The sequence below is a fragment of the Neolamprologus brichardi genome, chromosome 16 (assembly GCF_056152115.1).
Source record: "Neolamprologus brichardi isolate AB-2024 chromosome 16, ASM5615211v1, whole genome shotgun sequence".
Taxonomy (NCBI): Eukaryota; Metazoa; Chordata; class Actinopteri; order Cichliformes; family Cichlidae; genus Neolamprologus; species Neolamprologus brichardi.
Window position 1 is genome coordinate 28,562,353 of NC_142119.1, and position 23,995 is coordinate 28,586,347.

The 23,995-nt window shown below is 39.2% G+C and overlaps 1 protein-coding gene across 11 annotated transcripts in view; it reads right to left on the minus strand.

The window, feature by feature from the left end:
- map2 (microtubule-associated protein 2) overlaps positions 1–23,722 on the minus strand; it is a 103,919-nt gene extending 80,197 nt beyond the window's left edge. For 7 of the 11 annotated variants that reach the window (XM_087852974.1, XM_087852980.1, XM_087852978.1 and 4 more), the window contains exon 1: positions 23,418–23,720. The gene's annotated coding sequence lies outside the window, so the exon portion shown is untranslated. Of the gene's footprint in view, positions 1–23,417 lie in introns of all 11 variants that reach the window. The other 4 variants (XM_087852973.1, XM_087852975.1, XM_035912779.2 and 1 more) reach the window with 2 other exon arrangements.
- Between the last annotated feature and the right edge of the window lie 273 nt (positions 23,723–23,995).

A 23,995-nucleotide genomic window follows, 5' to 3' on the forward strand; every position in this document is an offset into this window, starting at 1 on the left:
ACTCTAAAGCAGACATTGTGTTTGTGTATGCTATGAGCTACAACCACAACAGGTTACTTGCAGGATGTGTGTTGGATCAGCCTGTGTGTGTGCTTTCAGAGGCCCAGAAAATCTCTTGTGGCCCAGGTGCAAAATAACTATAAATCACCATCACACCAAAACTGAGACAGCCAAACAGTCCCCAACAAAGGGAATTAGGAGTTGTCTTGGGGACTAAATTTAGCCAGTAACTCTGTAGCTGCCAAACATCATTTCCTTTTATTGGAACTGATGACAGGTATATTTCAGCCTGGAAGAAATGCCCACTTAGGACAAGTTAATTCCCTGAAAAGGAAGAGAAAAAAAAAACAAAGGAATAAACTATGACGTGATGAGATTAGATTTAAGCAACAGAAAAAGAGAATACATGCAAATTTGATCTAGTTCTGGTTTGCATCTGCAAAATAGCTGAATTGAGTTAACAGCTATTATAGGAGGACATCGACATTCTCAATCTTTTTCTTCCTGTAAGTGACAGGCAGTTTTGTTTATAGTGCATCAAAATGAAGCTATTGAAACTTTACAACTGTCTGTGGCCGTCCTCAACTGTAATGACGAATAACACAAAGATCACTGCAGCCACCAATGATACTTCATTTATTACACCAGAATCCCTGTAGCTTCATTTTCACTCAATCAATCTGGCTTGGTATTTAGTTAGTTACATCCCTAACTGTGTTGTGGTAAACATGGATTAATCTACCAAGTCAAAACTCCCATGCAAACAGACAGCTCCACTGATGGGAACAGACTCTGGTCTCTTAGAAAAGCGGCCAAAGCTCCTTATGCCAACAGGATATGCACACCAGGAGGCAGCAGGGCAAAGAAAGCAAGCATGTAATTGGGGTTAGCAAAAGGCCAGAGGGAACAGAGAAACAGAAAAAAGAAAAGACGGCAAATAAAACAATTATGCCATACATCTCTCCTCATTGTTGATTCCCTGTCATGTAACCAATGGGCCCAGTTTTTCTCCTCTCTGCTTGGACAAATTAAGTCAGAATGTCATAACGGGGAGGACAAAAACAGTCACTGTTAACCAGCAGATACACTGACTGTCTATGTGACCGATGTTGTTTAATTTGTTAGGATCTCTGACCTTGATCTGACCTTAAAGCTGTCAGCAGAAATATGTGCCTAACTCCTTAGAAAATCCACAGTAGTTTAAGCCTTTCTTAATCTAGTGTCAAACAATTAGTCAAGATAGTGTATTTATTTTAGACTAGGATATGAGAGCCAGTGTTATTCACACTCATTACTACAGACACGACTTCAACAAAGTCAGGAAGATGACGTGTCGACAAAAGCTTTAAACTTCTTCTGTCCTATGGTGAAATATGTCTTCTCTTTTTAGTTCTATGGTGAAAAAAGGCAGACATATTCAACTCATAAAAGAGAGCAACTTCGTGTAATCAGTACCAATAAGTAAAAGTACAGAGTCAGATGTGTTGCATTTTTACATTTGAGAATTAAGTCAGAGGATTCAATGTTTCACTTAAAAGTGGCTTATAACACAGCCTTGATTGTGGAAAATAATCCTAATTAGTAATGTTTTTAAACACTAACTACAGAACTGTGACAGTGTTGTCTTGAGTCTTCATGGAATGACTTTCCATGGCTGAGTTTCCAAGTCTTGAGTCACCCATCATTTCTATATATGTTGTTAGTGCACCTGTTTCCCATTTTCCTAATTTATTGAAACGCGCAAACAGAGATGGAAATACAGCATATGATACACTGAGTTTGCACAATTCAAACAAGCTTGAAAATCAATATTTGGTAGGACGAGCTTTATTCTTCCATATATCCTGAACTCTCTTAGTTAAGCTTTCTTATTAAAGTAGTCTTCAGGAATAGTTTTCCATGCTTCTTGAAGAACATCTAAAGCTAATCTTTGGAAGTTGGCTGCCTTTTATTCCATCCTCTATCAAGATCATCCCATACAGCTTCAATAATGTCAAGGTCAAGGCTCTGGGGAGGTCAATCCATGACTGATAGTCCATTGTACGTTTTTCTATCAAGGTACAGTTTTAGTGCATTGGCAGTGTGTCTGGAATCACCGTCCTGCTGACAAATGAAGGTGGTGACAACTGTGTTGGATCAAAATCTGATGATACTTTTCTGCATTCATGATTCCATAAATTTGACATATTGACAACAATTTAAACCAAAAACTTTAAATCTTGATTTCTAACTCTGTAAGTCCTGTTGCCACAGATTTTCAGCTCAGGTCTTGAATAATCTGGCATACCTCAGCTTTTCTAAGGCCTGCCACTTCTTTTTTGTCCTCCACTTGCCTGGTTTCCTCAAACTTTTAAGTACACACTATACACCAGCTATGCCAAGATAAAAACAAAAAGGGTTGTTGTCACTAGCAGTGTCACAGGCTGCTAGTAACAAAGTGTCTAAGGCAAGTTTTAATTACCCCTTGAGTAAGGGACATTTTTTTATGCGTGAATGATTTATAGATTAATGTTAAGTGGCTTAACAAACAAATAATTCCTATGGAATTCTTATGGAAATGGTCAGGTACAAGGACTGGACTGAAAACAAGTGGAAAAGCAGCCAATGTTTAAAATTAAAGACCTTCAGAAAGCCTATTGCTTTACAAGAAACTCTGTCCCATTGAAAGCAAAATATAAAGAAATTACGGGTGACTCTGGACTTTTGCACAGTACTGTAGCTTATAACTTACACTATCGATAACTTATACTTGATTTACTATCCCTCCATTACTGTGTTGTTCCTTTACCTTTAAAGGATGCTGTGTAGTCTATTTGATTATTGCATGTTGTCATGCATGAATATTCCCAGAAGTGCTGCCACATTTACCCCACCATTGTTTGTACTTTTTCCTTTCAGCATGTGCATGTCTGTTTCTCTGGGACTGCTAAGATGTTGGAAAACATGAGGCACAGACATTCATCTGGTTGGGTCCTCGCAGGCCTCTGTGGTCTGTTTTGAATCCACATCAATGCACTGTGCTGGGTGGGGTTTGGAAGATGCTGATCCTGCTTTCTTCAGCTGGAGCAGGGACCATATTAAAAAAGACCACTAACAGGCACTGTGATGATTGATTGAACAGGAAACATATTTGTTAATTGCAATAATTTGCTTAAGCAAAATTCTACTCATGCGAAAATGCTGTTTATTCTTGGTTAATGGCTAAGAAACACATTCAAGACAGTGCAGTATGACTTCATATTTATTTTGTAACATCTTTCATTGCACAGGGTTTAAAGTGAGGTCATGTTAATAACTGGTACAAAAAACCCATAAAATGTTCAATGAACATGATATAATGAAAAATACTTCAGCAGTATGAACCAGCACTCTTTAACTGCTCTGCTGAGCAGCTTGGCCCCATCTGTAATTATATTTTTAATTTGTCATGTAGCCAGCAGAGGGTGCCAAAGCTAGGAAAACTGTACATTAACTCCTTTGGATAAAAACCCCACCCCAAGGAATTCAAGACCCTGACATCCCTGGAGGCAAAATTTATGACTAAATGATGACTTAACACCTACTTCAGTTTGCCTATATGTCCAAAAAACATTAAGAGTGAATACGAGATCAATGCCAAGCTGTAAGTTTGCTTTAAAGGAGTGATGCTTTTTGAGCTCAGGTTATTTAACCTTGTAAAACAATTTAAATGATCTAATCAATTAGCAAAACAACACACAAAACAAAACACCAGATGAAGTGACAACAACTTTACACAAATGTGTAAATGTGGTCACAGCACTGAATTCCAACAAGAAATAATTAATGGGACAAAATTAAGAGAATAAATACAGGCAAAGGGCCACCAGAAATAAGCTTTGTGTGAAGAAATTGCAAAAGGCATTAGTGATTAGAGCAGGGCGATATGACCAAAAATATTTATCACATTATACATTTGATATACATTTGAAAATTTGCGATAACGATATAACTGACGATATAATTGACACTAGACAAAATACTTTACAACTCCACAACTTTATAAGTGCAAAAAAAAAAAGAAAAAACATCAATGTATTTTCACTTAAACAAGCAGTTGTTTTTTATGTGCATTAAAGGTATATAAAAAAATTTAACAGTGCAAATGCAAATTCCTTGCTGACAGTTTAACCAAAAGGCATTTCCAGTGGAAACTGGCCAACATGTCCTCAGCATAACCATGTATAATATCCACAAAACTTAAAAAGAGGTTATACACACACACAATACGGTAACATGTTGAAGCACAGTACGTATCCCTCCGCGAGGCTCCTGCCTAAGATAGCCGTAATGCTCCGACAATCCATCAAGCGGTGCGGCTTCGTAGCTCAGCAAAGTCGTACTAAAACGTTTGACAGACTTTCGAGCGCCGTGTAGCACATAAAATTGTTTCAAAGTCAGTAAACACAACCAGAATTCATACATAAGGCACACGGGATTATAAGGGGCACTGTCGATTTTCAGAAAAATCAAAGGATTGATTTTAAGTGTGCCGTATTTTCAAAAAAACACGGTAATAACGACGGCCCGCTAGCATGCTCTACCAAAAATAGTGCTTTGTTGTGTATCTGACAGACGAAAGCTAAACCAGTACACCACTGAAGTTGCAGCATTTTTACAAACCAACTCTGGTTCATCCGTTTCATTCAACGATCCGCTTTCGCCCTCCTCTTTCTCTGTCGCCACCATGCTTTTTCCGCCATGTGCGTATGAAAACAAAGGCACTGCGCATGCGCGTTTTACCCATATTCTATCGCAATATTTCGTTCTCTTATCGTTGCCCGACATTATACCGGTATTACCGTGAACGGTATGATATGGCCCAGCCCTATTAGTGATATTATTATAAAATATGCACACTGCATTTAGTGCGAGTGTTTTAGAGAGCTAAAACATGTGGGACAAGTGGTTTCTCCAAAGTAAACCAAAATAACTTTTAATTTCCCCTTGAAAATGAAAACAGAAATCAGCTGGGGGATGAGAAAGAAGAAAAGCTTTTTTTTCCACTCTAAATTATGGAAGTGAATTTCCTCTCCCCAACTCTTTTTTTTTCCTTGTTCAGTGCAATTTACTGTGTATAAAAAGAAGAGGAAAAGATACTAGCAATAACAAAGGGTTCACGCACATTAAAGAATAAATGACCTCGCTAAAATTAGATTTTTTTTCTCTCCTTTTTCCTCTATTGACTAAACCCACTGCTGCCGAGACCTCATTTACCTCTTTCAACTCTCTGTGTTTCGGCGCTATTTCCCTGCGCTGAGACACCATATGTATTACAGAATAAACTGCCTGCCCTGTCGGTGTCAGACACAGAGCTTCAGTTGGTGGTGCTCTTTACAAGAGAACAAGCATTTTCACAGCTTCTTTAGGAGTTTGCGTGGGCTCCACTATAAACAGCACCAGTCAGTTACATTACCAATAAGCTAACGAACACTCCCCAGTCTCGCACAAACATATCACTACACAAATACCTACAGTGCAACGCACTCCCAAACAGGTGCACCATGTGTGCATCGGGCACACATAGACCGCCTCCGGCTGTGCCCACTTGCTGCTGAGTGCAGGTGGATGCAGCTTTCATTTTCACTGCCACGGTAGAATTACTGCATGTGGCAAAACAATCTCATGATCAGCCTTCACATTTTTAAGAGTACCAGTGCTAATGGTTTGTTCAATAGCGAGTACTTTGATACAGTATGTGCACTGGCATTGTCAAGTCTGTGAGTGTGAATTTTACCAACCGCATGTGTGATATCGCTGTGTGGAGATGTTTATATATCCAGCAGTCCACAAAGAATTACTACAGTGCATTCATAGTTTTAAAATGAGTTTGGGAGATTTGGGAATTACATCCCAAAACACAACACCCGATAGTTAATCCATTATGATTAAGTAGAAGCTTGTGTGTGTTCTCTGCTGGTGAATGAAGATGCAGTACAGTATTTATAGCTGTGTCAGTGACCATATGGATAGCCAGATATGTCCTACAGGGGGTGACGCTTTTACTACATCAAGAAACAAAAAATGTGCTGTTTAATTTCTATATTTAACTGTTTTGAGGGTTCAGCAGCAGATGCAATCACAAAATGCTTGAGACGACAGATTTCATTTTCATTTTTATGACAAAGCTCTGTCGATCAAGTGTGAACCAACAAGAGACAGTGAGATTTGATGGACTCGCTTATACAAAACTCTGGTGTAGCCTGCAAATGTTTTATCATGGCAACATGTGCGGTGTAGCATGTTAATAGGCCCATAATTGGAATACAAACATCCACGTTAAATGGATTTTTATAATCACCCAATGCATCTGAAACAGAAAGTCAAACAGAGACTGAGGTGTGCACATGCAGCGTACATAACACTTAGAAAACGTACCTTCGTGGACAAAAGACATATCCTGTGTAATTATAGCCTTAATATAATTTCTGTCGTCTGGCCTACATATATAAAAGATAATTTTAGCACTACGATATTATAGAGAACACTGTGCTAACACACTTGACTGTAGTCCAATGTTGTGCTTCGAGTAGCTAGAATGAAATGCCATATGGGTGCACTGCAAAGTCAATTCTACGGACTTCTCAGGCGGTGTGCAGAGTGTGTTTTTGAATATATCAGTATCACAGCGGAAACTATCAGGGGAGCAGTGAAACACTGAGCCACAGCAGGCAGCACAGCTACTACTGAATTAATAAACAACAGCAGGGAGAGAAAGCCCTGATCAAGTGCATGGGTCGAGATTTTCTTCAGCATTTACATTTTAACAGAGACTTGTGGACAGAGATGATTAATATCAACATCGTCTCATGTAAACAAGTGTAACATGCCACGCTAATTACACATATGTGGTTGTTACACTGCTTACTGAATATAATTTTGTTTAAGGGAGAGATTAGTTTGTGACTCTAAATCCCTGTGAAAAATATTAAAATAATAGAATAAGCCTTATAATTGGGGGTGGGAGGGAATCATTCTCATTCAGATTCTTAATGATTCCTCTTATTTACACTGATAAAACTACATTTTAAAAGACAAAATTCACTAGCATGGTCTCGCAAAAAGCAGGCAAGTCAGGAAATGGATGGCGTTGTAAAAAGGTATGACTGTGAGGTGAAAAAAGTTCAACCCAGACTAAACCCAGACTGCTGGAAACAAACAAGGGCAGGATCCATTTGCAAATAAGAGAGACCACATCTGCCCCCTCCCACCCAGGCCCTTTCCACGGCAGACATTTTGTCATGTCACAGTAGGAAAGGCACCAGTTTTAATTAAAAGAATAAAGAATGGCCGAATTCCATTTCTTCAGTTTCAAGTGGCTGCTATTGTATTCATGTTGGTTTTACTGTCACACTGCCGTGGGTTACTGGAACATTTGAACAGAATAATATTAGTAACACTTGTGCCGTCTTTCCTACTGTGACATTCTCTGAGTGTTTGGGGTGAAAAAGGGCTGACGGAGAGCAAATTTCAGCTTGAGCGCACCTGTAAGCAACGCTAAATGCCTTGATAATGAAAGTGCTGGTTAGTGATTAGCTCCTGTCAAGAAGAGCCGAGTGGTAATTTAATCTTTAAGAGACTGACTCACGTGAACCCACGGTGAGCTACCTGTTAATACACAATTTTAATAAAAGCACCGCAAAATTCCTAGACATTTGTACAGGTGTGTGCATCATGTCACTGTATCTCTGTGAGGTTTAAATAAAAGCAATATTAATCATACTCACGGCTGATACATCATGAAAAAACATATCTGCTGTGTATGTGTGTATTTAAATGAGTGTGTATGAGCTATGTATTTGTGTGGTGCTGCTCAAGCAAGTGTGGAGGGTTGCTGTGGGTGGTAATGAGCTGCTGCTCAGTTTCCACAGCAACATCCTAACTCAGTCAGTCTCCATAGCAACTGATAACAGCATTAGCTGATTCAGCCTAAGTGAAGGTTCATGTCAGAAGGAGGGAAAAGGTTTTTATTTTGTCTTTTTTCAGGCTGCTACTGATAAACCTTGAAGGGAATGTAGGGAGTCAGACTCCTGAGATATCCACTAAATCTGCCGGACCAAATTTTGGGGGACAATCCCGTGTTTGACTGTTTGATATGGTGAGGTGGTCAACAGATAATCAAACCAAAATCTTGGAGCAATTACAGGTTTTTGAATAACTCTGGAGTACTTAGAGTGCAGATAATCCACTCTAAACTCAAACAAACAAAAAGTAAAAGAAGTATTTGATCCCCTTTAACCCAGCCACAATTCTGGCTCCAAGAAATTGGCTTTGTACCCATGTGGCACACAGCCAATCAATTACAGATACTCCTGTTCTCAGCTTGTTATATGTACAAAGCAGATGTGTCTGGAAGGCTGGAATGGCCTACAAGAAGCTTGGTGAGAAGGTGACAACTGTTGGTGGAATTATTTGGGAATGGAAGAAGTATAAGATAACCATTGATCACCCTCGGTCTGGGGCTCCATGCAAGATCATGCCTCATGGGGTGAGGATAATCATGAGAAAGGTGGTGTATCAGCACAAAACTACAAGGGAGGAGCTTGCTAATGATCTGAAGGCCGTTGGGACGCAAGGTCCTCCTGCTTAAGTAGGCACATGCATAGGCCCATCTTAAGTTTGCCAGTAGGCACCTAAATTATTCAGAGGAGGCTTGGAAGAAAGTGCTGTGGTCAGATGAAACCATAAACAAGCTCTCTGACATCAACTCGAAGAGAAATGCTGAGTATCTGGAGATTACCCCCACAGTCAAGCACAGTGGTGGTAACAATATGCTTTTAGCCTGTCGACACAGGTCGACGCTGACATTGCATTGACGGGTCAATGGATGGGACCATGTACCACCTTCAGAAAACTGAAGATGGTGAATGATGTGTCTTCCAGCAGGACAATGACCCGAAATACACCGCCAAACTACAAGGCAGTGGCTAAAGAAGAAGCACTTTAAGTTCATGCAGTGGCCTAGCCAGTCTTGAGATCTCAGTCCTATAGAAAAGAAGCATCGAGTTTCCAAGTCGCAGTCAATAAACCTAAAGGATTTAAGAGTTTCAGTAAAGAGGAGTTGCCCAGAATCAGTCATTAGATGTGTGCAAACTTGGTCACAAACTAAATACAACGATTCCACGACCAAGTACTAAATCAATTTATAAGCTTTAATATGTTTTTACTGGATTTTCAGTTGATATGCTGTCTCCATTAAAATGAAACTGTCATAAAAATAAGATTTGATTTCTTTGTAAGCGAGCAAGTGGATCAAATAACAATTTCCCCGACTGTAAACAGCCACAGGAAATCAAAGAAAGAAGAAAAGAAAAAAGAAAAAAGCCCAATATGGTCTATGACCAAACAAATTCTGCAAGATGTCAAGTAATCGATAAGGCTCAACTGAGGTATAACTTCAACCAGTATTGCACTTTTACCCCTACATGATATATAACGCAATTAGAAAAAGCACAACCCCCATCAACTAAATACAATAACTTAACCTTGGTTATAATTTTCATTTACTCTCAGCACATTTATCATTGCAAAGAAAACAGGGAGGAGCCAACAAGGTTTGAATGTGGTTGAGAAAATGGGAGTAGAGCGACTAAAACACACTGACCTCTAAAGTCCTGAATTCAGAATGACAGACCACATAAATCAGGACTTTGTTAATATAATTTCTTGTCTGTTTTGTCAAGCCTGCACGCATCTTGAACTACAGAAACATTTTATCAATTTTAGATAGAAAAGAAAGAGTTGGCAGAAAGAGTTGTAAAAGGTCTGTCATAATCATGACTATCTTCCACTTTAATTTTTAATCACCAAATACATCTGAAAGAATTTAATTTTAAAAAATGATCAAATTAATATACAAAACAGAGCCCCTGTTTATGAAAGTATGAACAGAAAATACAAACAAAAAATAATGCAAATGTATGGTCACATTTCGTGTCAGCATCACATTAAGTGGATTTTTTCCAATAGTGACACGAGAGGCACTAAAATACTGGTAAGCATGAATTGACTGTACTTAAACCAAGTGCTTGTTTAAGCAGAATAAAGCTTATCAAGTGAGCGAGGAAACTTATCTGGTTGTGTTTTTATCTTAAACTGAGAACATCTCACGTGTGATTTAATGTTGTTCTGAAGGATAAACCTATGCTCTGCTGCCCCTAGGGACTGATACTAAATGTGCCACTTCAGTAAGGCTTTAGACTTTACATTGTCTTATCAAAATAAAGTGGAACCCCGGCTTACAAAGACCCCATTTAACGAAAAATTCAAGTTACGAAGGCACTTAATGGCAATATTTCTGCCCGTGGTACAGCAAAATGTCCACGTAACAAAATTGATAAAATAGAAAATTAGAAAAACATTAAATTAAATTCCATGTACACATACGTATGTATGCATGCATACGTATGCTTTCTTCAACCTCCGCCACCTCCTCCTCCACCACGAACTTCGTCTTCAGCCAGCATCGCCTCACTCAAAAGGCGATGGAAAAAGGTGCTTTGACTTATGAAAGACCCTCTGGAACCAATTAATTTCGTAAGTCGGGGTTCCACTGTATTAAGAAATGAGGAGTGGCTCAACACATTTCCACACTACTGTACCTCTCAACCATGTTTTATGAAATTCAGCCAAATGGTTTTTATGTAATCATTTTGACAGACAAATGGAATAAGAATACCACGGTATTCTGAAAAATTCAACATATTCAACCTTTGGTTTATAATTTCTGGTTATATTAATGCAGTCTGGCGTTATTGTATTTGCTCCAAAAGACAAAGTACTGTATTCACATTATTTCAAACCACAGATAAAAGCACAAGTTGTAACCTTAATCCAATCCAATAAAAGATCCTGAGTGGGTCTTCTTACATATTATTTAGTAATTTGGCACCGTGTGTCTATTTTGTTTTAACAGTAGAGACAGAAAATGGTTAAATCTTTGTGTTTTGATCAGTTGTTAATAAAACCGAATAATTTTTTAGCTTATCAGCCATCAGTGCCTTCCCACTCAATTTCTCCCTGGCCTAATGTAAAAGAAATGAAAAGCAGTGAGCAATGCTGTATCTACACATCCTAAATGGATGATCAGTGCCTGGTTGCCATGGAAAAATGGATGTTTAATGCAATGGCTGAATAAATACACACTTTTCTGAAATATACACAAAGAGGGAAACAAAGGAAGGAAACGGAGAGGATCATTTTTGATCCGATCTTGCATTCTCAAGGCTATGCCCTGCAAGCAGTGGCTACATATGAAGAGAGAACTGGCAGGGTGAACAGACCATTCTCCCTCTCCCCGGGATTCTTTTAGCCGTCTTCGTGTCTCTGGCCCATGCTACCGAAAACAAGAGAGGGCACATAACATCAGTTATCACAACATGGAAGAACACCGCAATGAGCAAATCAAAGAAAGGGAATGCCTGCTGACAAGAGGCAGATAGATTGAAGGCCGTGAAAGAGTAGCATGCTTTACTGTGTGTGTGTGTGTGCGTGTGTGTGTGCGTGTGTGTGTGTGTGTGTGTGAGATAATAGTGGGTGGTTTGACTTAATGGCTACCATTGGGTGAAAGCAAAAAATATTAGCTAACCTAAGCCTGGTGGTTTTAGTTGGCTTACTAAAATCAATTGGGGCCACTCAGAGTGGGGTTTAGTCTGGACCACTAACATGCATGTGGGCACATCTGCCTCGCTCAAATACACTGAATATGGGCGCACCAGGTGAGATCACAGCTTTGTAAAAGATTTCAGAACAACCTTTAAGATTAGCAGGACTAAGCTTAATATGTTTCACAAAACATTATGAGCTTTACACATCATGGAAATACTTAAAGTGAGAAAGAGAAAAAAAAAATAGCTGTAATATGCATCCTCCTCGATCCTACTCCAAAATGACCAAATTATATGTCCGAGAGGAGCAGCTAAAATTGAGCCCTAATATCTTCTTTAGTAAGCCAAGAATCCTGATAAAGCTGAGATCCCGAAATCCTCGCCACAGTTGTTTATCTAACATGTCACAGGTCTGATATGACAGACACTTTTATTTAGTGCTACATCACGTTTCATTGCCTTGTTTGGATTAAGGTCAAAATAACTGCACCCACTATTAACACTGTTTGGAAATACAAATGAACACATTTTCATTTCTGTGGAAATAATTTGCTATAAGACAGTGAAAAATTGGTTTGCAGATATTTCATTAGTTTATGTTATCTCTAAGAAGTCATTTATAATTAACAATATGACCTGTTAACAACAAAGGTTGTCTCACACTCCAATTTTTCCTCCCACCACTCTTTATCAGTCATACAAAAGCCTATTGTGTGTATGCATGTGTGGATGTATGTGATCTACCAGTACAGTAATCCCATCCCCTGTTCCTTTGTTGTAATCCTAGAATTTCCTCTAATAGGGAAGTTTCCACTCACATTTAGTCATATATACACTAGCTCTTAATCCTGGTAGTCTAATAAGCGTTGTATTTTTGGATGGCTTTGTGTGCTTTTTTCTCTTTTCTTTTGTCAGCCCTTACATTTTGGCCGCTACAGTTTCATTATAAATTACGGTTAAGTCCATATTTTGTTGGACAAATGGAAAACTTTGCACTTTTCCTTCTGCACTGGTGTGCAGAGGGAAAAGTGCAAAGTTTTCCACAGTCGCTTTTAAATCAAACAATCACAACGTGGTTGAAGTGCAGCTTCAAAGACACTGAGTTTTACAAAATTTTGCATTCACTGTTGAGGAATTGCATTCACTTTTGTGCACAGTTCCCCTTTTTCAGAGAGTCAGAATTAATTACACAAGTTACTGACAAGCAGTATCCACGGACAGGTGAGGTTCGTTCCCAAGGAAATGTCAATGCAAGTGGGGGAGGCCGTCATTAGGCTCAAATCAATAATTTTGTTGATTATTAAGAATAAATGCACTGACCAACTCACCAACATCAAAAGACCTGAAAGATGACAAAATGTGAACAAGGTGAATGATGACAGAATTATTAAAATATAAATAAATACAACTTCACCATATCTAACCAAGTCAATGAGACTCTTAACAAGATATGATAGTCATATCATTGTCAAATTCTGTAATCGAGAGATGCCGTCATGAAGGGAAATACAGAGGGCTGCAAACAGCAAACCGTTTTTTTACACTCAAGATTGAAAAAGACAGATTAGACTTTGCCTGAAACCAGCTAAAAAAGCCCACACAGTTGTGGAAAAATATTTGGACAGTTTAACTTGTACCAGAATGATGGGAAGAATAAATTAATGCAGCATGATCTGAAGCATACTAAATTATGTGTTGTAATGGCGGAGACAACAATCAGCAAATGAAAGCGGCTGCAGTAGAAGCCTAGCAGAACATCTCAAAGAAGGAAAAACAACATAACAAAATAAGCCTTATTTAAAATTATTATAGTTTGTCGAAATACTTTTGGTAAATAAATGCTAAATGGCCTGTATTTGTATAGCGCTTTTACTAGTCCCCCCTAGGGACCCCAAAGCGCTTTACACACCCAGTCATCCACCCATTCACACACTGGTGGAGGCAAGCTACAGTTGTAGCCACAGCTGCCCTGAGGCAGACTGACAGAAGCGAGGCTGCCATATCGCACCATTGGCCCTTCTGGCCAACACCAGTAGGCGGTAGGTGAAGTGTCTTGCCCAAGGACACAACGACAGAGACTGTCTGGGCTGGGGCTCGAACTGGCAACCTTCCGATTACAAGGCAAACTCCCAACTCTTGAGCCACGATCGCCTGATTTTGGGCCTCTGAGAATAGAATACTATGTAGAAAAATAACTGTAATTCCTAAACAAATAAAGCAAAATTTCCCTGAAATTAAAGCTGAATATCTGTACTCTCATCAGATATCGACTGTTTAATAAAAACAAATCCACTGTGGTTGTGTACATAGGCAAAAAAAAAAAATAAAAAAAAAAATGCAAAAGCTGTGTCTTTGCCCAACAAATTATGGGCCTAAGTGTAAAATATTGAGGCAAGTGGTTAAAAGAGTAAAGTTACTAGAGAAGATGTAAAGCTAATGCATGAGCAAGCTATACAAGTTCTATGTTTTCAGTCTTTTAGTTTATTCTGTCTAAACCTGCCCAACCTAACGCTAATCCAGTTAAATGTTTTTGCATTTTGTGGCACATTGTTTAATCAGCACCCGCTGATGCACACATCCCGGCCCGTGGTAGAAACTGTGCGCACACAGTTTTTGGACAGTATGCCAGTGACCTTTCCATGGCCTCCTCTACTTGGCACAGGATATAATGGGCTATCATCTTCCAGTTATGTACATGTGGGATTTGGCTATGCCTCTGTTCTCTGACAAAGTAATAGGCTGTCTGTTTACATAAGCACCTTCAGTTCTGTTTTTACCTTTTTGACAAACCCCTAATCGAATATGTGGATTCAAATGTGCACTCACAGTTAGTTTCTCTGCCAAGCAATCGACAAATCTCTTATCAGTGATTAGATTTTGTAAACTTATCTACCTTTTATGTTCTGACTACACAAGTACCTCACCATCACAGAGTATATTATGTGATGAGTGACAGCCAGATCAAAAATAGGGTTTCCGCTGAAACACTGGGAAGAAAAGGCATTTTTTACCTACTACTAAAGAGTTAAGCAACAGGTTGCTTCAGAAAAAGAAACAAACACTCTGAAATGCACACAATAAAAGCCGAGTTATAATCCTTGACTGTGCTGCTATGACAGTGGATATCTCAAAATAAAGCTCCACAGTGTTTGAGGTTGCATGGATGAAGCTTTCCATAGGAGCTGGCGACAGTCATTTGACAGGATAATCCTGTCAAGAAGAGAAAAGTCTGCCGCAACACATCCAGTGAAACACAGCCATCAAAAGAGTTCACAAACCACCAGATTAAAGACTCATCTATTCTAATCGACAACCATGTGTAGTTTGTGCAATTGCATTTCTGGGTGAATGCGTGCTTGTGTGTATGTGCTTTTGTTCCATGTGTGGGTTTTCACATGAGTAGGCGTGAGTGTTTATGACATAACTGAAAGAGGGACGACTTGCTTCCCTGAAGACGAAAGCTGAAGAGATGAAACAACACTTCAAAACATTGAAGGAATAATTCATGTTTTTTCTCATGTCTAACTTGTAGGCTTTTACGTTCTGAATTCCCACAGATCCCCAACAAGTTCAAAATCACAGATCACACACTCTACAAAGCGTCTGGTGACACTTCCGACAATATGGTGGGAAAAGGAAAGCCAACACGCCAGGCGATGAAGAAGAAAAAAATTCATATGTTAGCTGTGGCCAAATAGTGATTCAGCATTTAGTCTGAAGTATTTTATATAAAGTATTTTGGATTCCGTTCCTAATAACAAATAGTAGTAGCTTCATAAGTTGTATAAAGATCTGTCTCCAGGTAATAGAAATGCAGAGAAAATCACATAACTACATCAATAATCAACAAATGGACTGTGCAAAGGTTTCTTTATATTTTGCTAGGACACTGAGAAACATATTGGGTGCAAACATACACGGAAATACAATATGTGAGGCAAAACTGTGTTTGTACAATTCTTACAAACTTGAAAGTCAATATTATTGTGCCCACTTTATCCTGCAACCCAGCCTGAACTCTTATTGACAACCTTTCTTGTCATTTCTTGAAATTGGCGTCAGTAATAGTTCTCCAGGCTTCTTGAAGGACACTCAAACCTCTTCTTTGGATATTGGCTTCCTTTTGTTACCTTCTCTGTCAAGGTGATGCCACGCTGTTTCGGTGATGCTGAGGTCTGGGCTCTTGGGAGGTCAGCCCATCACTTAAAGTGTTCTATTATGCAGTTTTCTCTCCAGGTATGCTTTTACTGCATTGGCAGTGTGTTTGGGATTAAAAACTAAGCTGCATAAAATGGATGGATCATGTTGGTTGGACAATGGTGGATCAAAATCTGACAGTATATCCAATTTTGGTGAGATCCTCAACACTGCTGGCTTAAGAATGGCTTCTTGACAGCCACCCTTCCACTGAGAATATTTCTGACATTCAACTGAAGAGCCAGATACATCTCTCAGGTCCTGTGTCAGGTCTTCGTTAGAGATTTTCTCCCATTTTTAAGGACATGACTTTCAGATACTGGTGAGCTGCTGTAGACAGGCCTCTCTCTTCCTCCACTTGCCTGTTTTTCCATGTACACCATGTTGAGATATGTCACCTTTTCAGCTAATAGCGCTGTAAGAGTAAACTTATTGATACAAAAATCCCATTTCATGCCTCCCAAACAGTTACCTTTGCCATTTTTCATACATTCAACTAATAAAATGGGAACAAATGTGTTTTTGAGACAGGCTGCTAAAAAGTACCTAAAGATACAACAAAAAAAACGGGATCTTTGCTGAATTGTCCATTTTTGTCCATGTAGCCAAAACACTGGTTCATTTCTTGACTTAGGTGCTTTCAAAATGATTGAGCGATTGATAGGTCTGTGTTAAAAGCAAACAAACAAATAAAAGCATTCCACTGAAATCGACCAGGTACAAATAGTAGACTGAAAAACTTTGAAAGACCTTCAGAAAGCCTGGAAAACTTTTGCTCAAGACCAAAATTACAAGAAACAATACATAAAGAAATGAAGGGTAGCTCCAGACCTTTGCACAGTTCTATAATCCTCATCTATTTTCTCGATCGTAAGTACCCTATCGCTTCTTGGTAATTTTGAAAGTGGTAGCATTTCATCACTCATGTTGGTAGTGTAATTAAATGCATCTCTTACTATTCCTGGCATTAACTAATTGACATATCTGAGGCGCATTAATGCTGACAGTGATGGACTCCTGCATTTTCATGACACAATGCAATCAACATGTGTCAATGCCGGTGGAAAGAAGGTCTTAAAGCGCTATTCACTTAAGTGCTCTCTGACTGTTTTTTTTTTCATTAGCTTGAGAAAGAAACACAAAAGATAATTACTCCTCTGCAATGTTGTCATTCAGCAGCTCCCCTGTCTGGACTGTTGCAGACCTTAGGGGGCGTCGCCATCAACCTCTGTGCTCCATCAAGAAAAGCCATTAAGACGAGCGGGCAGAAGACAGAGCAGTAACACTGAAGCATTTTAACAAAGCGATGTGAAATGCAATTACCCTGACAGAGGCTGTAGCACAAGCAATTTATGCAAGCTCACTGACATTCTGCATCTGCATGGTGAGATCCATACTTACAGTATGTTAAGTATGTTTTCTCCCAGGCTGACAAAGAACATGTGTTTACAACATATTTTTTGTGGGATAATTACATTATATTATGTTATGTCTGACACACCTTACATAAGATGAAATGCAAGCTAAAAAGTGCAGCACATATTGGCACCTTTAAGCCAGGGCTTCACACGTTTACATTTAATTCTGCTGGGAAGAAACCCCATCAAGAAGATTTCAGACCCTTTAGCTTTCTCTTCATGATTGACAGGGTCTCTCATTTATGAGATGGACACTGCTATCAGGCTTCATGTTGTGAGGCCTATTATCATTGCAGGAAATCAAAGAGGAAAATGTAGATAAGACTTAAGGATATTTATGATACATCTCTTTCATTTTAAACCCTTTCAAATAAGGATGTGAAGGGTAGTGGGAATTTTATAGGCACTGGGTGGGAAGATGGCTGTTTTTGGATCATCTCAGGGGTTTTGGCTCTCCGATAATGAACGGCAGTGAAACACTCAGGGATTTGACCAATATACTGTATCAGCGCACAAATGGATTTCATCATCCTCATCAGTGAGATTTCAGAAGTATTCATCACTTCTAACACTTTGATGAACTTTCCAGTACAGTATTTGTTATTGTGTTATTTTAGTTTAGCCTTAAATGGAATAAACAAGGACAACTCAAGTGGCTAGGCCCTAGCTGCTAGGGGATAGCCACATGGGAAAAATGCTTTAATCAGCTGAGTCTAAGGTTCAATTCCAGACTGATCAGATCTTTACTGAAAATCACTCATCTCTCTTTCTCTACATTACCTGTCAGTTGAACTGTGGCTATCAAATATAAGCAAAAAGGCCTAACACAAATTACTCAAGCATTTGCCAAAAAATAAAGAAAGAAAAGATTAGTGGGGTTATTATGCTATTGAGATATTTGCAGTATTGCTACAATAGAGTTTGATTATTGCAAAACAATCATAATCCTGAAGTTTATCTCCCACAACAGTTCTTCTACGGGCTGGCCATTTAGCTGGATTTCTATGCCCACACACTCTTCTATGAGCCTTGTTATCAGGCATTCAGCAAAACGCAAGCAACCACTGAATCGGCTGAAGCAGGTTGAAAGAACCTAAATGACGGAATTATGTCACAAAATAAAGCCACTGGGATGCAGTCAACATCACACACCAGAGAAAATGCTGAGGGGGATGTTTTTTTTTTCTCCTTAAGCACAAGCGTTATTTAGCTGTAAACGATACCCACACACTTAAGCACAGACTCCCACACAAAGACTGAGGGATGTTGTACACAAACACAGATGCAAAAACAACACACACGAGAGGAGAGGAGAGGAAAAAAATGATAGTTAGGTGAGTTGTGAGTCATCCTTATGTTTTTCCTGCTTCAACCCACACATATATTTATATCAGCTTTCTTTCTCGTTCTACATACCATATTCTCTTTACTTTGAAAAAAAAAATCCATCCATATACACTTCTGACATCAGAATGGTGTCAATAAAGTTTCGTGTTTTATCGATTTTCTATATTTGACTTGAAGCACAAATGCATATATGAATAGCAAACACATGCACCTGTTCTTTTTCTCTTACATATCAGTGCTATATGCCACGTGTGCCATATTCTTTGACAAAGATTTGCTTGGACACTGGAACTGCCAACCGTACGTGAAACTGTGGCTTCTTGCCTGATGTTATCACTCCCCGTCACCTGTGAGTGATTTTATGATGACGACAAAAAAAAACAAAAAAAAAAAACACACTGTTGTTTTTCAAATTATGGCACTGCAGTAAAATCGCACCATTGTTACACCATACAAGTCTCACCTTGTACTTTACACTCTAGGGGTTTTTCTTGAGGACTGGATATTATTTATCCTCAACAGGCTTTGCTGTAAGAAAGTTGACATGCAACATTGGAAGGACAGTGACTCATTTTCCATATTCATGCGTAAATACAAAACACTACAGTCCAATTTTCATGTGAATTCTCATGCCAGAGCTCCCATTTGAGAGTGTGAGGTGCTGGCAATAGCAAAAGCAAATATATTCCATGTCCAAAGAATTTTCAATAAGGAGGAAGCAATTTGTGAATTTAAAAATTAAAAAAAAAAAAAAAAAAAACAGCCTAGTGCACTTTCAAATAATTAAGAGGTTTTTCTGTCAGAGTACTACAGGCTGAAATATCTGTGTAACTACATTTTAAATCTCTGTGTCAAGCTCAAGCTTGGACGCTTTTGGTTTTATCCACATTACTAAAGAGATGTGCTTTAGGTTCAGTATGCAACCAACAGCCATTGTCTATACTCCAACCAGAGGTGTCAGGAAGTCAGAGAGAGTCTGGATGTTGGGGCAGGCTGTTGTGGGTTTGACTTGAGTGATCTCAGCCTCCCGCAAACTAAAGACCACTGGGCTTGACCCCAGCTGTCCCTCAGCGCATAAAAATCAAAGCTGAGGAACAGAATTCCACAAGACACGTAAAAGCATATATAACATCACGCTGCTCAGCGTGTAGAAATCTGTGTGGAAGCGGATGTCCGTTAGCTTCAAGTCAGGCGAGGTCAGCACGGGGGCATGCCACTCCTGAACCGTAGCCAAAAATGTAAATTAGTTAGCTCAGACTTGTCAGCGTGATTGCTCTTTTGCTGACAGGACTGTCAAGAGCACAAGTGAAGTCAGCATTCTGCTTTCCATTAGCATTTCAATGCTGATCTGGGATTACGACTTACACGCTTTATTTCCACTGATAATCTGCTCTCAGAGCAGATTGCAATGGAAGAATTGGTAAGATGTTCACGGTATATACAAGAAAAATTTGTAAAGACACTAAAAGCTGCATCGCATTGGTTAAATATGACATTTGACAGGTATGATATGGAAATACTACCTAAGTGAAACAACTGCTTTGTATATGATTGCATTAAAGGTTGGAGTGGTGACCAAGTTTTGTTATGCGAAAACTCAAAATTACAAAAATGCAACACAGTAGGGCTTCAATCCTTCAGCCTACATATTGTACAGATAGCTTTAGTTGACAAGGAGGGACCATTACTGAATAGAACAATCAATCAAAGCTTCAAATCAATCAAAGCTTCAAATCAATCAAAGCTTCAAATCCCAGTGTCAATAAATTGCTGTCATCAAGCAAGACATTGCCTTCCGGGTGATGGTTGCCCTTCACCTGTCCCTGACCTGAAAACATTCATTCATACCGGTGCTTTGCATAAGCACTGTCTAAACACCATGCTCAACAAAGTCTGCTGAATACCGAACGTAAAGCTGGACCTTATCCTGGTGACACCGAACTACCCACTGTTACAATGAATATAAGTGGCCAGCTAAAGTACTATAGCAAGCTCTTAATCAATGACCTGCTAGTTATTTATGAACCCCATATGCTTTTCTATTTCCCTCTCTCCTCAAAACAGGATCGATTTCAAGTGCAAGTGTGTAAGAAAGAATCCTGGATCTCAGTGCGAAAGTTTATGCCATCAACAAGAATGAACAACAATTACTAGTAACTGCAGTAGCAGTCCTATTGAATCATTAACATCAATAAATAAATTGTTTTCATATATGTGAACTGCAAAGCTTCTCAGATGTGAGGACTGTCAGTATTTTTGTCGTATTTAATACAAATGTGGATTCTAAAAAAAAAAATTTGCTTTACAAATTTTTGAGATAAAATCAAAACCAATCAACCTATAAATTAAATAACTGATCAATTACTCAGCAATGAGAAAATCTGTGCCCCTAGTTGATCCTTAAGATAATTATAAATCACTACTTTACAGGCACGCTGACCAGTGTGCTAATCTCTACAAAAACCTGGAATACCTCGCTTTGCCAGAGGGACAGAAAGAAGGGAGCGAGATTGGCAGTTAGCTGGCAGGCATGTCGGTTGAGCGTTAGTGTGTTGGGGCTGCAGCCAAAGATACCACTGAGTGTCTATCTTCTTTCATACAGGGAGCCTTTCCCACTTTCTCTGTCTCACACAGTCACAAACAAGCACAGAGCATTACATCAAACTCCGAATGTGACAAAGGAGGACTGCCTGTGTCTGTGTGTGTGTGTGCATATAGCTGTCCAGGCTGACTAAGTATCTTTGTAGGAATCAGGATTAGGTTGCCTCACTGACACACAAGGCTTATGTAAAGCTGACCCACAATGCGAGGCGCCACACGTGAATGTGAACTGCCAGGTTGCAGTGCTATTCCCATCTTAACTGGCACCTCAAACGGTATTGTCACTCTTACAGCCAAATGAAAGTTTTCAGTTTGGCTTATTAGATCCGATCAATTTTAAGAATGTTTCTGCACACTTATTGGCTGAGATTACAAACCACAGCCCTGCAATGCATACATGTAAGACAACAAATACTTTACTTAGAATTCTTTCAATATTATTTCCAACAACTTAAAACAGGGGTGACATTTAATACCGAAACCATCAACCCTTCTTTTTACACATTTTTGAGCTAAAATGCTTAATTAACCTCATAATTTCAGCTTCAGCTCACAGTTTAAGTTAATCTGAGATTTCGACAATAGAAAGACATTTAGACTGATTTTGTTTTTTTGCTTGTTTGTTTTAATACATATACTTCAACGTCAACTGATTATTTCAGGAAAAAAAGGGCTATCACTACAAAGATTTTTCATCAGAGGTCCACTTTCCGGCTAAACACAATCAGAAACGCAATCAGTAAACTCAGACTGTTTACCTTCTCATCAATACATAAAACCCATATAAAAGGAGTCATTTATGCTAAAATAAACACATCAATAATCACCAATGCAAAGGCAATGTGTCGATGTTAAAACAGAAGGCATGTTACATATGTTCCAGTTTTGTTGCTTTTTGGCCTTTTTTCTCCAAAATTTGTCAAAGTATAAATCCAAACAGGGAGTAAGCTCTGTTTCCTCTTGTCCTCTTTGCCATAGGGATAAATGTGATGGCTGAAGCATCTTGAGAAAGCTGAATTTACGTCCAACAGGGTAAATGTAGACGTAGGTGGAACGACCAGCCGGGTCCTTCACGAACATGAAAGCATGAGCCCCATCCCTCACCAAGGAGGAGCTCACAGCAGCCTCCCTGACTGTGCATGACTCAATATATGGCAGCCTCATCCTGAATGCATCAGGCATTTATATGTATGTGTGCACAAACTGTAAATGGACTTGATGGAGGAAAATCAATAGCCAGTGCCTGTATGTAAATGAGACTGGACTGAAGCCTATGTACTGTGTAAGGAACCCATCATGTATGAGCTCACTTAATAGCCATTTCAGTATGAAGAAAAGGACCTCTGAGGTGTAACAGCCCAGGCTTTTTTTTTTTTAAGTGTTATTTGTTGTGCTGGGTTTAATAAAGACATCAAGTCTTTCAAAATGCCTTTAAAATGAAATGAAACTAAACTGTAATCTAACATTAAATGCAGTGGCGACGGTGACAACAACAGACATGCACATACAGGGCTTCAATTTGTGAGATCAATCAGGGGAAGGACCCGCCAATATGACTCAGCACCTGTGTTTTTCCTTTTGCACCCTCTTTTTCCTTTCTGGGGTGATTGGAAATTAATGTCATATTTCTCTAGGGATTCCCTCTGATGATTTTATCAGTTACCTACAGCTTTCCGAAATGTGTTATAGGCTTACTAAAGCCCAATACCCTTGCACTGCCACCGCAGCAAGCCAAGTTCCCGCAGTCACCGCAGTAGGTGAAGCCTTTAAGTAGCACAATGCAGACAATATTCGTGAACCCCATCAAAAAATTAAAAAGTGGATCAATAACAGACGAGTCAATTAGGTCAGTCAGTGTGGATCCTACCTATCTTGGGATTCTGATTTCTAGATCTATTCCTAAGATGTGATTTAATATCGGATGAATTTCGCAGCATTTTTCATCTTAAAACCGGCTCACACCACAGCTCAGACAGCGCACAGACTCACAGGAGCCCAGATTCAGTTCTCCTTCCGACGAACAATGCGTCCTTTTTCCATCCACGCAGACACAGAGGGGCACCTCATCATTTCAGCTTCAGCTCACTGAAATGTTAATTTACTGCTGGGTCTGAGGACTTCTTTTTCTAGTCAGTCAGTGTCGCTTGCTTTTTAAGTCGCTGCCAATCGCAATATATTATACTGCATTAAAACGATGCTGTTAAAAGCAAAGAAGTGTTGAATTCTTTACCTGTTCGGCGTAGTGTCTTCCAGAGGAACTCCCGGTCTGTCGGACACACACAGGCTCCGCAACCTACATTTACCGTAATGATCCTACTAGTCACGCCGATAGACTGCGTCGGTGTTTAAACTAGCCATTACGGTGTTCTGCTGTACCCTTTGCTAGAAATTACCACAGAGATGGAGCAGCAACAAACTGTACCTGGTTTCAGGTTAAACAGAAGTGTAAAACCTACTGTGTTGACGTAAAGGTACAACGCCAGGAGGTATTATAAAGTAAATAAGGCTGGCGAAATTGTGGCGAAACGTCGTCTCGTCAAGTATTACGTTCTTTAGGTTGCTATGGCAATAAATCAGTATAAAGGCACACGTGCAGTTCGGGGCATGGGTTAAAAATACCGCACGAAAAATAGTTTGGCTTCCCAGAAACAATGTTCTTAATGAAGAATCACTTCCCATCTGTTATTTGTGATCATCCTAGTTCAACAGTAAGTATTTTCTATTTATTTATTTTACACATGGTAAATCGGTATTCAGATATTCTTTGATATAAGAGCGCCTCCCAGAGTGCAAATGCTGTAGTTACAA